Here is an 18,181-nt window from a genome sequence, read left to right on the forward strand (position 1 = left end):
TTGCAGTGTTAAATGCATATTAGGGGAAATTTTTTTCAAAATTCCAAAGGACACCTCTAAACATGATTAAGTTGTGTATGCTCTGATGTATACCTTAGCCTTCTCCATTATATTTGATGCAAACTCCAGATAAAGATTTAATACCATACCCGACATTCTATGGGTTAAAAATCCCATTGACTTAAGAAAAATAATTGGAGCAGAACATTTTAATGTTCAGACTTATTCTACCAAACCATTACACAAAATTTCCCAATATCCCTTAAAGCCAGAATCAAAAGAAGAACTCAAACCTAGAGTTGGAGGGTTTATATCTAAAGACTTTCTAACACTCTGCACAGACCCATATAACCTCTCCCATCCTACCAGTAAAGAAATCAAATGGACAAAGATATAGATAAATTTGTTCAAGACCTCTGAGTCATCAACAAAATTGTTATCCCTAATGTCCCAGTAGAACCTAACCCAAATCCATCCTGTCATCAACTCTTCCTGGGGATTCACTATACTGGATCTTTGACCTTTCTTCAATGTGACTCAAATTAGGACAGTCAACATGTTTTGCCTTCACCTGGGGAGGATAGAAATATACCTGAACAGTCATGCTTCCAGGGGTTCATTGAAGCCCTCTCTTATTTTTCCAAGATCCTCAATCAAGATTTAAAAGATTTAAATTACCTTTTTGATTGAGCTCTGATTTTACATATATACACATACATATATACATACATATATCTATCTATCTATATATATATCTATATATAGATAGATAGATAGATAGATAGATATACACACATATACACATAAAATCTCCTACTTTATTTAGAAACAAAGCGACCTGAAAAATGAAAATTCATTTACTTGCCCTGAGCCTTGGAAGAAAGTTACATAAATCACAATTTTGCTGGAACAGTTTATTATTTAGGAAATTATCTATCTAAAGAAAGAAGACTAATCTTTCCTGTTAATTTAAATACTATCCAAACTTATTAGATACCCCTCACAAAATGACAGTTGACAGGATTTCTAAGTTTAACTGAGTATTTCAGACAATGGGTATCAAATTTTTCTGAGATTGGGGCACTTCTTTATGAAATGACTAAGTCCTTAGTAAGAATTTCCTGGGAGCCCAAACATGGCTTACTCTCTCATATGGGAGCCCAAACATGGCCCAGTTCACTCTCTCAGGGACACATCATATATCCTCCAATGAATTAATAACTGGAAGACCCATGTGTTTAGGGATTTCACTTCCAATACTAGACTCTGCCCTGCTGAATGCAGACATGGCAAAAAATTGCAAGTGACTTATATACTATTCCCAGTTATATCACCAAAAGGTTGCCTTCCCACATACTCTTAAGTACTTCATCATGATCTTCAAAGAGGAGATTTTGTCTATTTGAAGAAACATCCAAGAAAATCTGATGGAACCTCATTAGAAGGTACTTTATCAGGTACCGTTAACAGATAGAGCAATGAATTTCCAAGGAGCCAATCCTTGGGTTCATATTTCACAATTAATGAAGCAATTCAGAATTCCATGCAATAGAAAGGCCAATCTAATAGGTGACCTCAAACTGAAGATTCTCAGGGATCCTCTAAAAACAGCCAATCTTTAGAAGTAGATAACTGACCCAAGACTTGGAACAAGCTGTTGACCTTGGATAGTAGACAGACTCTATCAAAGACACAAGACCAAAAATTCTATCTAATTCCTGTTTCTGTTTTTCATCTGCTTTCTTATGATCACTCTTCTCTATATTTTCTATAGCCCTTGATATTTGTCCACTCCTAACACCCTTTTCCTCCTTTCTTCCCTCTTTAATAATTAGGTCAGAAAATGCCCCTTCTAGTAGCATCGTTAGACTTCCCAAAGAGTAGTCAGTCTTCATCTTACTCACTGCTTTATATGCTATCCATAGTTATATCTCCATGACAAAAACCTCTGCACTTCCAGTCCTATCAAACAAGACTATAGGAAACTACAGCCAACGGTGGTCCCACTTGCATCTCCATGGACAAATGATCTCAAACAAATTATCCCTTGACATCTCTAGTATCTCCCTCTTCCAGAAAAAAGAACAAATCATTACAATCTATTGATCAGAATGCAAGTAATTCTAAATTTTAATTCAACAACTTTCATAGGATGATGGATAAATTACCTTCTATCTGGAAGAAACTATTCGAGATCCAAATATGTAACCCTGCTAATCTAAAGTCCTGGATCAAACCTTGTGTCTTAACTCCTTTTTCCTGGATTCCCATGTGTCCCTGCCAGATACTACTTCCTTTGCAGTCAGGCTGCATAGTCTTGTTTGCCTCAGCATAACACCTAATACACTTTAGGAATAGTATTTTGAGACCCTTCTGTGTATAGAGACACAAATTTTATAAATCACCTATACTGGAAATTCTGACTCACAAGATAGCTCCAAAATGAGTCCACTCTTGATTATTCAGGTACAAAACTTGGAGGAATTATTGACTCATTATTATACAAATAATAAGAGAAGTGTATCCAAGGATAGATTATAAGACACTTGTCACTAACTCCGGCAGAAGTTATTACTGACACCACCTCTTTCTTGGATGGAATACAAATCAGTATCATGGGCACAAGTAGTGACAGACAATGCATTCCTCTAGATATTTGTTGGCTAGGCATGATGATATCTATGCAATTGCTAATAATTCTTACATCAGTGAAACAAGCATGTTAGAAAAGGGTATACATTGCCTTAAGGAAAAAGCTATTTGACCTTCTTAAGTTTTATACTCAGGGCCTATGTAACATATAGTCTTGGCCTGGATTGGGCAACTGGGCTCCTCTTTCCCAACTATCTTACAGATTCCTACACTGGTGTCTCCCTCTCTTAAATCAGTTCCTGATTCACCTCACTGAGCTGCCTCCCCAATTCTGTTTGAACTTCTAGATCCTATTCCATGTGCTTGCTTACCTGTAGGCATTCTTCTAATCAACCTTGGGCCTCAAACGCCTAGCTCCAGGCTGCTGTGGCCTTTCTCTACACCTGACTTAATCCTATGTAGAGGCTTAAGAACTGAATTTTTCAGAAGGAAAGGGAAGTAAGAAAGAAGAAAGTAACTAAAGAAGGGGAGAAGGAAGATCCAAGTTATTCGTTTATACTAAGAATGTGTAATACTGCGTGATACTGTGACCTTCCCGTTCCCAGACGCTGATAAATCTTAGGGACATAGGGAGTTCACTTTCTTTTATAGTCCAGTCACCAGCTTTCTGAGCCTCAAGAAATGTCTCTACACCCTATAAACCTGACCCTAGTTTATTTTGCAGGGTGTTTCATCACTCTGTGAGTACCCAGAATTCCTCAGAGGAATTTCTTTATGCTTCCTTGCCCTATCTCCTTCCAGCCTAAGCAAACTAAATGTCTGGAATGCTCAGCTCTCCATTTTGCTCAGGGACTTTTGTAGCTGAAAACCCAAACTGCCCCAGATAGAGGTTTCTCAAGTCTCCTGATGTGCCCCTAGTCTTTGGCCTACTATCCACGTTCTCAATGAAGGACCAGAGGAAAGAGTAGGTGGATAAGGGGACATTCACTCTGTTGCTGTGGCCTCTCAGAAATATAATCTACTCCATCAGTCTTTATACAGTCACATCACATGTCACCATTACATTTTATGGCAGGCATGACTAGTTTCTCTGTACTACCAGATATGGTAGAGTCCTCCTCCTCCTGTAGCTCTACCAAGAAAGAATCTTCTTACTCTCTCTGTGATCTCCTCTCTCTTATGAAGAGTTTGTCACTTGCTAGAATTTAATTTATTTATGTTTCTTTGCATCTTCAGTTCTTTGACATGTGAAAAACATATTATTTTCCACCTCATTGCATTTGTATTGGTGATTAGAATTAGAGCAACAACCTCTTATATCTTCTATAGCCTGCATAGGTAGAAAAGGAAGTTCTCCTTATGTTTTTATTTGTTTTTCTTAACTATAACTGGATTTGTAACTGGTTGCCAAACTCAAGTTTGTTTGGCAGATTCAGAGCCCCAGTGCTCAGCATTGACACTGGCATTTCTTTGCACTGTAACCTTCTTGGTTTTCTACTGCCTGGTGAATAAATTCATTCAAGTCAGCCTTGCATTCTTTGCCCTTTATGATCACACACCAGTTCTCTTACATACTATTCTTCAAGCATTTTCTATTCATATTGCAGTTTTTTCTGTCCTACAAAAACATTTACACCATTATCTGAAATGTTCTTTATCTTAATCTTACAAGCTTAAATTCTGTATGTCATTCAAGAACCAATTCAAATGGCAACTTCTCCAACCAGCCTACCTCGATCACATACACACAAACAACAAATTATCTTGCATCTCAATTTTTATTAAACTATATTTCCAGATCTAATACATATATAATTTGCCTTTTGAAAATCATTACACTTTTATGTTTACCTGCTTTATTTTCCTTATTAGACCTTACATTTTTAGGAGAAAAATCTGCCACCTCTACTTTTCTATCTTCAAATGTTCCTTGAATATAATGAGTAAAACAATATTACTGAGTGCATACATGAGAGAAAGAATATTTGAATAAACCAATAATTTATCTCCTTACTAATCTTTTATGAACTGTCCACCATCTGTCACTTATTTAATGTTAGTTTGCTACATAAGTATATATCTATTTATAGTTGTTTTCTGTCCACTTTTTATTATATCCTCATCAAGAATGAATAATGGTTTATTTCATTTGTATGTGTTCACAAAGTAGACTACAATAAATGTTCTATAAATAGCAAGAGGTCAAAGTAGCATTTATAATGTCCTAAGTTAAAAAGAAATCTATATTTAAGGATATTCATTATAGTCATCTATCCAAAGCTGTGTGAAGCGTTAAGACTATTATCTAGAACTTAATTATTTTTTAACGCATGCAATAGCATGAATACCTACACATGCTGAAAATGTATTTGTGAAATAAAAAATGGGAACCACAAATTATTGTAAAGGAAATAATCCTGGCCAGTAAAATATACCTTCTTTACATAATTTTTAAAAATCACTATTAATAAAAATGCTAAATAGACACATCATAAGGGCAGATTTGGAAGTAACGTATTATTAAAATAAATTATCTGTGTTTTCTAAACTGTATTTTGGGGTTATAATTTGCACGATACTTCTATTTTTCATTTTTAAATAAATATATCTCTCTATATAGCTAAATTTCAGTAGCATGCATTAACTAATATAAAAGAAAGGAGTTAAATACAACAGCTCATTCGAAAAACCAATTCTATAAAGTTTTGTGACACACATCTAAAAACACAATATTTTATAGACAAACACTGACACAACCCATAACTTTCTCTACCCAAAGATATTTCTTCAGATGCCAGATCACAAGTGAAATATGCATGTAGTGGAGATAACTACTCTTATAGCTTCAAAAGATGACTAAACATTTTACTTCTGCAAAGTAAGGTTTGTTTAACATATAGGATTATTAAAACATTTAGATTAGTGAGATTTTATTTGCTTTTATTTACTGTTGGCTATTATATATAACTTTGTAATGGCTATTTTTTATTCAAATTATTGCCTACATTTTGTATTAGGCAAATACAAAATGTATTTGCTGATTACATCCGAATAACAGATTCCTAGACATAGAATTATATTTTTTAAAGATTCTTGATGCATTTTCCAAAATTTCTCTCTGGAAAAGATGCATTGATTTAAACTTCTGACAAAAGCTTTCAAAGTGTTCAGCTCACTGGCTATAGTCAATTTTAATAATTAGTGTTTACTGATAATTATTGTAAATTTAATGAAAATTTATGACATATTTGAAAATTTAAAAATTAAAAATGATACAGCTAAATATTTTTAATGTTTATAGAACATGTGTCTACTTTTATAAATTAAGTGTTTATAATATTTTCCAACTTTTCTAATAGAGTTTCTTAATTTCTTATTTAACAATTCTCCAGGAGGTACAGAACATATGTTCATTGCAAAAATTAAATTTTTTTTTTTTTTGCTTTAATGGAAGTTCAATATTTTGACTAAAATAAATTCCTGTCACCTCCCCATTCCAGTCTCTTGAAAATTGCACACTCTGAGAGATAACATAACAAGTCAGCAAAAGCAGGCTTTTATCTGTGTCTTTGTATTTTGCAAATTACATATCATATAGCTCAATGTCTTTTGCCAGCAATACTTTTCTATTCAGAGAGTTGCTGATGATGTTGATTTTGCTGCTACTTCTTGAGAGAAACAGAAAAGAATTCTTAATCTTAAATACTTATACTAAGTTTTCTTACTCTTGCAGAGACCCTAACCAAAGCTCCTTTTCTTTTAGAAATACTTTGACATAACTGATGAATACTTACCATTTTTAGAAGATTCCCTTCAAACTCGCTTCTTTTCAGCATGAATTTGCTCAATCCTTGGTCATTTATTTGATTTATAATAGTTGCCTTACTCAACTCTCATATCTCTATATACACTAAGGGTTGCCCATTACTTTGGCTGATTCCTAATTTTCTCTAATATTTCCTGAAAAAAAATAAAATTATTGACTTATGTAAAAATTATTATTAAGCAAAAAAGTAAATGAAGGTATATCAGTGAGGAAAACTAGGATTAAGCATAATGTAACTCTGGTCTTTCTAGTTAAAATTTATACTATATATACTTGTTTAGTGTGTCAGCACACCATGTCACTCCTAACAGCCTAAATTTATGCATGTGATAGCATAAAATTATCTTCTTACCTTGTATATATTCTATAATATATCTGTAAGGTAAGAATGTTTTTTACATTTTAAAACTTTTTTATGGAAAAAGAATATATGACAGAGGTTCTATGTGACCTGCAAAGCCTAAACTAATTAATATCTGGCCTTTTACAGAAAAGTTTTCCAACTCTGGTAGATAGTATATGTGGGGCTTTTAACCAAGTCATGATGGCATTGTACCTTCATGATTTAACTTCCTTCAACTCTGAACCAAAAATGCACATCCAATAAATGAAATATTAACAGAGGATTTAAATAGAATTCTCTAAAGTCCAATATATCTATGGAACGATAACAAAACATAAGGTTAAGAAAGGCTGTCTACACAAAGGCAGTCAAATATTTAGCTCCTGCTGGCTAATAGACTACTGTATGTGAGTCAATAGACTGCAACCAGGCTCATGGTTTGAAATCAAGGAATAGCATAATGCAGCCCAGATCATAGAATGCAGCTCAAGAAATATCCTCTGACTATTGCCTACACTATGGATTTGATAAAGGTTCGTAACTAGGTAGAGGAGAGGAAATAGCAATTCATTGCAAAGAACTGGGCCAAGCTGCCATCTTATTCAGTGTCTAAGGATTAACTATGAAATATCTTGACAATTTTGGAGGATAAGAAGACAGCCCCACCAGTATAAGACTATCTTCTGACTTGGTAATTCTGGATAGAAGAAACCACTGGACAGTCAGACTGAATATAAAGACAGAGAAAAAAATATAAAGAAATTAAACTTCCAGTAAAGGTGAAAGAGAATGAAAAACTGTTCAACACAATTCAAAACAATGCATGCTAAAAGGGAGCACTGACAAAATAAAAGATTATTAATGAAATGAAAAAAATATATAGCAATTTAAATGATTTTCAAATAAGTCTGTTAGAAATCTTCAAACTCATAAAAGATAAACTGTAAATATTGAAAAAATTAAGGATTATGAACCAAAAAGAAGAAATGAGATGAGAACAGATTTATTTTAAATAGAAAGAAAAGAGGAACCCAATTAAGTAATCTGAAATAATAAATAAGGGTAGAGAAAAATAAACTCAATATATGGGATAAAATCTAACTTGAGAATAGTAGAGAGATAACTTATTGAAAGATGATTTTTTAAAGAAATTATATCATAATGCTGTCCAAAGCAATAGAAAAAAATATGAAAAACTATTAACAGGCATGGAGGAAAAAAATGGCAAGTTTACACCACAGAACTTTGAGAAGAATCTATAAATAGATGAATATTTGAGAAACAATATTTTATAAAATAATGACTGAAAAATATTCCAAAACTGAACACTCGACACATCACAATTGAAAAGGACATCAAGTGCCAAGTAGCATGAATAGATGAATGAATGAATAAATTAGAAATAAGAATTCTATCATGGTTCATTCAAACAAGGAGAACTATGGTTAGTGATATAGATTAAGAGATTTATTATAGGTGCTAGAATGTACATCTTGTGGGAGCTGGTTAAGAAATCTGTGCCATCTCTGCTTTTATGTATGGGTTTAATGCTATGGGCCACACAGGGCAAGGGTCAAGAAAAGGATTTGGACCTCAATTGTGAAAGAGCAAGAAAAAAAAGATAAACTATAACCTGTGAGGTTAAACTGGACTCCATATCTGACTTATACCACCTCCAACCATAATTATTTGGGTGACATGCAGGGCAACCTAGCATCCTTTTCCATGGAACTGCACATTCATATGCATTTGACCCAAGACAACAGAGAGACCCTATAGAAGGCAGAGCCCTGAGGGCCTGGGTACTGCCCAAGCCGGTAAGGTGAACTGCCAGATCCACAACTTTACAGGGCTTGGTCCCCTACCCTGACTTTCACACAACAAAAATGGCTGTCTCTTTACTGCCTTTCAAATTGCACTGAAATTTATCTTGTAACTAATCCCAACCTAGCACAAAACAGGGAAGTATGCTCTGGCAAACGTAGTTTCAGCTTGGCTAGGTTGACAGTGCCACCTCACCACACTGCACCCTTAAAAAATTTAAAGTCAAACTACAGGATATCAGAGACGTAAGAAATCTTAAGATCTGCCAGTTACATGATAGACAATTTAAAAATGTATGAATAGTATAATGACAGCAGAGGTATCGTCATAGACATATAATGTCAATAGGTTATGGAATAATATCTTCATGGAGGTGAAAAATTATTTACCTGAAATATCAGAAGTCAACCAAGCTATCAAGAGAAAATCATGAAAAAAACATGTTTCAGGATACTCAAATGATAAGAGAATTTATGACCCATATACCCTCTCTGAAATAATGAGTCAAACATGTATTTCAGCTAAGAGAGAAGTGAATACAGAAGAAAAGTATATGTGGAAAAAATAATGGCAAGCATAAAATGTAGGAAAGAATGTCTTCCTTTTAATGAACTATTGAGTATAAATACAAGAAGCACAGTCAGAATTATAACAAATAATAATGAAATAATGAGTTTTCCAGTTAACCATTCTTAACTGGTTCAGGAGAAAACTAGATATACAGATTAACCTTAGATTTTTAAATGTAATTTAATTAATTTAAAGTTAAAAATAGTTACTGCAACTTATACCTTTCAATTTCAAAGTAGCAAACCAAATATATCAATCCAATAGAAAGCAGGCATAGAAAATAAGAAGTAAAGTAAAATTAAATACAAGAATTTCATTTGCAGTACAATTACATAGGTAATCAAGATAAATTAAATGGATAAAATGAATTCATTAAAGACACTGAAATATCCATTTTAATTTTACAAATCCAACTATATATTGCTTATAAAAAAAAAGCTCAAATTAAGTAATAGTTGAGAGTAAATGGATGAAAAATATCTTAGTCAAATGTTAGGTCTAAGAAAATTATGTATTGTTATTCATATAAAAGAAAATAGAAGTTCAGTGATAATAAAATTTGTTGTTTTAAAGATGGCTTCTGAATAGTAAGATTATAAAAGAAACAATCCAACAAGAGGGCAGTCACCTAACATTACATTGTGAAAGCATATATAAGAAGAAAAGAAGTGACAGAATTAAACTTTCAGGAAAGTTATTTAGATAGACTGGGCTGTAGTTTCTTTTGACTCTTGGTGTGTCTCACATTTCCTAAAGGTAAAGAGCATTTTGATGGTGCACCAGCATACTTCAAATTTGAGGACAAAACACCTTAAAGATGGAGGTGCATCAGTGTAGAAGGACCCCGGCTCTCCTTGATGCCTTTGGGGGGCTGCCCTGACTACCTATGGACTACACATTTCGTGGTAAAAATAAACTATATTTGTTTTTATTACCCTTAACCAGGTTTTCTTTTGCTTATATGCAAAATATTTCTAAAAGTGAGAAAAAATAATTAGAGTCACTACAGTCAAATGGTTGAGGAAAGCCTAATTGTACCTGAAGTGAAAAATCACAGGGAAAGGTGTGAAAAACTTTATTATCCACATTTGCAACAAATATTGTGGTAAAATTAAGGAGAGAAACAAAATAATTACTGGTCAGAGGGTGATGCTGAAGATTTCATTTTCTTTTAAGATGAAAGGAACTTTTAAAAAAGTTCAGAGTGGGGAGTTGATGTAGAAAAAAGAAATACAGGTTAAAAATTTATAATTGATATTATGCAGACTTGTAGGAGGCAGGAGGTATACTGACAGAGAATACAGGGAGCATGTCAGTTTTGGGTTTGAAGAATTCCTGCTCTAAAAAGAAAATATGAGACAATTATTAAAGAATGGTCTAAGTAGAAATAAGTTAAAGGAATGATTAGTAATAATTTTGCTGTTAATTCATTTATATATTTATATTTTCCCATTAACATTATTCAAAAAGTTTGGCTAAGTTTCTCGACACTTCTAAGCACAATTTTATGCCTTCAGTAAGCAGATTTCCTATACATAGAGATTTGCATATAAAATTACCTTTAATGTATTTTGATAAATAATCAGTTAAATATATGAAAAAAGTATTAAAGGAGGACAAGAAGAGAATAATCAATTCTATTCTAGTAAGTGATCTTGTAAAATAATGAAAAAGAGGGACCAGAGAAGGACAGGTATCTTAGAGGGTGTTACATTAAGAAAGAGTCTTGCATGGTGACTATTTTTATTCCTGATAGAGAGCAAAAGAGAGAATGTGGTAGTTTTGCAATGTGTCAACTGGGAATCTATATTTCCCAGAATTCCTTCCCCTGCATGTTTCAGATTAGCCAAGACCACGATAGAGTTTCTTAAGTGAGATTTGGAGGGTGGAAGTGAAGCAGCAGCTTTTTTGTAGCTAACGTGAGTTGTTGCTGATGTGCTCACTCATGTGACTGATGTGATATACCAGCTGTCCTGCAACTTCTCCAACTTCCCTTAAATCTCCCTTCAGCTTCTCCACCTCTCAGCCGGGAGTGGATTTTTCACTTCAAGATAAAGGATCCTGTTTCCAGGGGACACCCACATCACCAAGGTAGAGGCAAGAGTCTATCTTTGTGAGGTTCAAGCTCATGCTTGCGGCGTCCAGCTTCATCTTGCTGTCCCCCACTTTACACCCATCTTCCTCTCCTGACAGCCTGTCCTGTGGACTTTGCCAAGGCAAGAATTATACTGAACAAAATTAACAGGCAAGTAAAACTTTATGCAAGGCAATAGCTGGGGAGAGGAGATGATGGTAGGCCATCTGTGTTTGCTAATTGGCTTTACCCAGTGGAAAAGTAAACTTTCTCCTATCTTCATGACAGGAGTTAGTTTTATAACTTGGAACAAGGTGGCTGGCTGAAGCGAGGGCCTATCATTCCTCAGAAACTAGGAAATAAGGCCTTATTTTCCCTGACTATTACACTTCAAAGGCATGGTCCCCAGACGCTTGAGAAAGAGATCACTGGGTTATAAATCTGGCAAGGTTTTTAAAATGTTTTCATGTTTTAAAAGGTTTTAAGAAGATTTATATGTCAAAGGACAGATAAAGAATTCAGGATTACAAATTTTCTAAAGTAAATGTTATTAAAAAAAGGAAAGGAAAAAGGAAAGAAGGAAGGAAGGAAAGAGAAAAAAAGAAAAGAAAAGAAAGAAAGAGAGAGAAAGAAAAAAAGGAAGAAAAAAGGAAAGAAAGTAAAGAGAGGTCAGGGGCCTAGAGTCTGGAAGAAATTAGCTAATGGTAAGTCAGTCTACGGGGAACTTTAAGACCATCTAGGTAATTTCATGGTATAGCCTCAGAGGCAAAGACAACAAACAGCCTGAAAGAGACTGCTTAACCTGCTTAAATAGCTCCTATGTTTTTGAAGGTCAAGTTCAGTAACCAATCCAAATATGTGTGTGTCTATCTCCTAGTAGTTGTACTTCACTGATTGAACCTTAACTGATAGAGTATTCAGGTACAAGGAAAAAACTGCGTGAATAAAATGTACAGAAGTATAAATTGTGTGAAGTGACATAGGTAGATAAGCAAAGGAAAAGCTGTATGAATGGGACTTCCCTGGTGGTGCAGTGGTTAAGAATCCACCTGCCAATGCAGGGACACAGGTTCGAGCCCTGATCCAGGAAGTTCCCACATGCCGCAGAGCAACTAAGCCTGTGTGCCACAACTACTGAGCCTGCGCTCTAGAGCCCACGAGCCACAACTACTGAGCCCGTGCCACAACTACTAAAGCCCACGTGCCACAACTAGTAAAGCCCACGTGCCACAACTACTAAAGCCCGCGCGCCTTGAGCCCGTGCTCAGCAACAAAAGAAGCCACTGCAATAAGAAGTTCACGCACCACAATGAAGAGTAGCCCCCACTCGACACAACTAGAGAAAGCCCGCGCACAGCAATGAAGACCCAACACAGCCAAAAATAAAATTAATTAATTAATTTTAAAAAAAGCTGTATGGATTTTTAAGAAGCACTTGAGTTGAGACTCCTACCAGCTATGCTTCTCTAGACCAGAAACACTGTGCGGGGAGAGGTAGATACTGAATGCTTGATTTCGTGTTTGAGACAGCTGATTTAGAGGTGACTCATCACATTCCTACAAGCAGGGTATAACTTCCAGACACATGTACGGTGAGAGCAGTTCACAGGGTAGAGCACTGGGATGCTGAAAGGCACAGCCAATGGACAGGAAGTCTCAAAGTGAATAGGAATAAAGACACCTACTGAGCCTGATATAGTTAAAAACAAACTGAATAATTACGAAGATCTACCAACTCCAAGGTTTAAAAAAAATTGGGTTTATTGCTGTATAACTTAAGTGCAGTAAATGTCATTTTTTTTTACATTTAGAGTTCTATGAATTCTTTAAAATGCAAATACAATCTTGTAGATGCCACTATAGTCAAGATGTATAGCATGTCCATCACCCTAAGTAGCTCCTTCAGGTCCCTTTTTAGTCAGTCCTTCCCCTGTCTCCAGTCCCTGGAAACTACTGATTTTTTCTGTCCCTATGGATTGTTTCTTGTCTGTTTTGCTACATCATTTTTTTAAATTAAGGTTATATTTACATACAAAATTTACCTATTTAAGTGTACAATTTGATGAATTCTGGCTTAGCTTTCAGAGTCTGTGGACTGTGCATGAAACTTTAAGCCAGCCACAAGCAATTCTGACTTTAAAGAAAAACTATGGCAGGTGGAGACTCAATCTACAGACAAAGGGTTCTTTCTGTAGGTTAGACACCTAAGCTGAAACATCTGCAGCCTGCACTTCAGCAAGAACCATAATGGAGCACATGAGTAGAGTCACAAGAAATATGTGACCTCAACAGAGGATAGTAGGCCACTGAGACTGCCAGGCTAATTTAAGGCAGAAATTTGATCCCAAGGTCCATATTGCTGGCTTTACCCATTTCTGGTACATAGTAGACATGGGCAAGCAAAGTCATGAGTCTGGAGAGTTTTTTAGTAGGTGCGGTCAGCCTCAGAATATGAGTTCCTGGAGCTGAGCAAGAAAGGACTTCTTTCAAGCATGTATGTGAGAGGCCGACACTGGATTCTAAAGGGCAGAGGGCTTTTTGTGCATTGGGAGTGGGTCTGGGGGCTGAACAATGTTAACTGCTTTCCAATTGCAAGACAGCTAAGTTCTGATGTGATCATGTGTCCTGCTGAGGTTTCAGATGTAAACTATTAGTTATAATAGTTTAGCTAGGCTAGCTAAAAAGTTTGAGATCACCAGCTATGGGTTGTGTCCTCTATTCAAGGAACCTCCATGTAGGAAAATGAGGGCACTAACTTGAGTTTTATGCTTGCTTCTGCCTACCCTGAAGTGCCATCTCTCGGTGCATGGTCTGAAGTTTATCTTGAATGCTTGAGTACAAATGACAGAGAAACCTTTCCTTAAGGCAGGTTTCTTAGTCCTAAGGAAATCCTCTGCCACACAGGGCTAAATAGACTGGTCAAAAAATAGGAGTAATGCTATGTCACTTCATAGAATTTAGTACTGTTAATCTAGTACTGTCATGTTAGAAATAGGGCTCAAAGGGAAATGAGAATTATAGGATCAAGCATAGGTGGAAATATCCCCAGAGGTAGGTATGAATATTGCATTTGCGCTATGAATTTCTCCCTACTGAATTTAAAATCCACAGAAGGTGGATTCAGGACAGTGTGTATCCACTATCTGATTTGGTGAACCAGAAACCAAATTTTCTTATTCTTTTCTCATGATTTTCTTATTCTTTTCTCATCCCCTCATGTTCAGGTGATTTTATTCTAAAGCCTTAGGCAATATTAAGTGCTAGCTCCTGGCAACATAATTGTATCTGTGATAATTGGATTAGGTACTGTGTACTCTGTGGCTTGCTAGATGTGGAAAATATAAGGCCAGGGTAGTAATGCTTTTGTGTGACCTACTAATTGCTTGGATACTTTGAAAGTGAAGTATATCAGAGACTGACATGGAAATTAAACACTTTCTGAGGCCCTTAAGGAAATACTCATATTTCTGTGAGAGTTAGCCTGGTGTAAGTATACTGAAAAGGCCAAATTCTACATGTACACTGAGGACTCCAAGACCTGAGATGGAGCAAAGATGGGGAAGATAGATTGTGGGTTTCCATTTCTTTGGAATGGTAACCCATAGATGCAAGAGAAACTGATTTTGTACTTTCTTCCTTTGTTTTCTGATTTAACTTGAAAGAGGATTTAACATTTAAAATTTAATTTCACCATAGCATGTGATATTAGAGCTTATACATTCAAATGAAGTATATCTATTTACTGGAGTTTTTTTTAATCATTTGATTACCGTTATCCATCTGGTTTTTAGACCACCATAATATTTCCATTATTGCAGAATCTTTGTTGAGCTTTCACGGAAAATGTAGCTGGACATAATTTGGGAAGAGAAGTGGAACAGCAAGTAAATTTTCAGCCTTTTAGACAGTGGCTTTGGAGTATATATGGTCACTATACTGTTCTTCTATTTCAGAAACTTTTACGGGCAAATATCCAGGCTGTCTCACATTGTCCCAGGAAGGTGCACAGAAGTGTAGCAGAAATGTTCTCATAAATATTGATCCAGGTCGGCCCTCCTACTAGCCAGCTCTACCCTTAAGCAGGTTAACCACGTGTCTATTCAACCGTAGGCTTACTTCTGAAGCTCAGTGGTTTAAAAGAATGGAAAGTTGGGGAACAATAATTGAGGAGCACCTTTTCTCCACTACTGGTTTCCATAAGGAGGAATGTTTTCTAAACACATGCTTGTCCTCTCACAGACAATTTATTTACCCCTAACATAGGGAAGTGGAGTGACTTATGACTGACATATCCGAGTACACCCAAGCATATATACATGTCACTTCCCCATTCCTTTTGTTATGGGGAGAAAGCATTCAAGATGATTTTGATTTCAGTGAAAGCATTTTCCCATTGCTCTTTCACCAAAAGTTTTCACCGTGTGCATAAGGGTGTTCAATTCTGAAGGTGTGTGTTACGAAGTGAACTTGCCCAATTATAGAATTCTTGAAAACCAACTCAGCAATTACTAGTTATTAACATGAAATTGTGCACTTAATTTGCGACTCCTTTGTTCTCTTTACTCAAAAGGGAAGAAAGTATTCTTTATCAAACCCCTCTGGTAATCCTAACAAGCATCAGCCTGCTCTAACATGTAACATAAATGTTACTTCCATCCTTATAGAAATAATCACAGGAGGGAGGAAGAAAGCAATGAAGGTAGAGAATATATACATGATATTTTAAAATTTTAACTCAATAAAGAAATACTTAACCTAAGATAGATATTTTTAAACTAAAGTACTAAAGCTTATTTGCAATGAGATATTAAACAAAGCTATTTCCCTTTCTCAGTTTTGTTAAATGGTATAAGCAATAAAAGAGAAAAGAATTATTACTACACAATCTGAAAATGGGAAGTATTGTACATGCCTGATTTTAATAAAGCCTAAAAATGGGTTCCTGATGAAAAGCTCTGTAAAGTTAAGAAAAGTACTTACAAAGATAAATAGGATACTTGAGGACAACCAGTGAAGAAAGTATAATTGGAAAGACTATAATATGTCAGCGAATCTCTCCAACATTAGATGTTCTGTGGACAACTATGCTTTTTTTATGAATGTTGTGAGTTGCTAAATCAAGAACAGTCCAGTGAGGAATGAATGAAGAGGCACAATGAAGAAATAAATGCGTAGAGAATTAAACAAATGAGTAAGAAAACAAACTGCTTTAGGGTCAAATGAATAAACAAATTAAAACTATTAAATAAATGTAAACTAGTCAATGTTAATGAACTCTTTAGGCAGAATATAGGGAAGAGGGGAGGGGCAATAGAGAGGTATGGGATTAAGAGGTACAAACTATTATGTATAAAAATAAGCTACAAGGATATATTGTACACCACAGAGAATATAGCCAATATTTTATAATAACTATAAGTAGAGTATAACTTTTAAAAATTGTGAATCACTATGTTGTACGCCTGTAACTTATATAATATTGTACATCACAGAAAAAAATTAACCACCACCAATTCTCTGTAAAAATAAACAAATATATATTTGTGTGTGTATATACACACACACATATATAGATGCTTTAAAAAATTATACGGGTCAGTCTACATTATCCTGATCCAAAGCAAGAAAAAAATGTACATAAGCAAAAAATTGCCAGAGCACTCAAGGCTGCAAAGAAAATATTGATTCTATAGGATTAAGATTAGAAAAAAATAAGTAAATTCAATCTCAAAATAATTTCGTGCTTTGCATCCCTTCAATGAAAACAAAAAATAAACAAATAAGGAACAAGAATATAAGAAGTGTACATTTGAATTTAAGTAGTGACCAACCACTTTGAAACAGTTCTCAAATTTATAAGGAGGTTGACATTATTTCTGATGCCAAAATTAATTCACTTCTCGGACTTGTGAGTAGGAATTAAAACACATAATAAAATAATTGTATCACTTAATTTTTCTTCATTTAAAAGCACTATTAATGACAAATTTAACTCTAAATTTGTATACTTTTGTCCTTATCTATTCATAATGATAAAGATATAATTTGAATGTAACAAAAATGTATAAGCAACATTTTCACTATACTACTGAAAAACAAAACCAAAAGAGAAACAATAAATTAACATGAATCAACAATTGAGAAAAAGAATTTTATAAATTTTAAAATTCAGCTGTGAATAAGCAGAGTAGCAGATACGGTTAACATTTTGCTCATCTCTACAAAGCAAATGTAAAAAGAAAACAAGACAGGACATTTTTTGTATCAGAATAGCGAGTATGTGGATGCATGGTATGCGGTTTCTGAGAAAATAACACATGAAAGTTGTGGTAGATGCCTTACTTCTCACTTAACTAAAACTGAAGAGTTCTATTTGCACATTTTCAAAAAGAAAGTAAAGAAAACGTTGCTGTTTGTAATTTTACATCTAAGAATTCTGTACCCACCTACCATATCACAACAGTTTGGGCAACTATTTCCAGATGAAAAAAAGTTTTAAATCCTTAACTACTGCAGAATTAGCCATTTATTTCATCAATATAGAATAACACTCTCTGGTAATATATAATGTGATTTCTTCCTATTAACATTTGATTCTAAAAAGTTATATTTTAAAGTTGCTTACATATCTAAGGAGTAAATCTAAATGCATTTACATGTAACAAAACTTTATTTAAAATCAATTTTGTATGAAATCTATGCCAGAATATTAGGCAAATTATGGGATAATATGAAGATTAATATGTAAATACTCAGTGACTTAAGTTTACAATAAAAATATTAAAACCACTGATAACATCTAATTATTTTGCAAGATGGTTCGTAGAATATTATAGCATAAACAAGTACCGTGGAGAATTAACCAGGAGAAAATTTATTTATCTCAGTGGATAATCAGATAATCTCAATGGATTTTATATTAATACACACACATATATAATTTGAAACAAGC

The sequence above is a fragment of the Balaenoptera borealis genome (assembly GCF_965194805.1).
Source record: "Balaenoptera borealis genome assembly, chromosome: 2".
Lineage (NCBI taxonomy): Eukaryota > Metazoa > Chordata > Mammalia > Artiodactyla > Balaenopteridae > Balaenoptera > Balaenoptera borealis.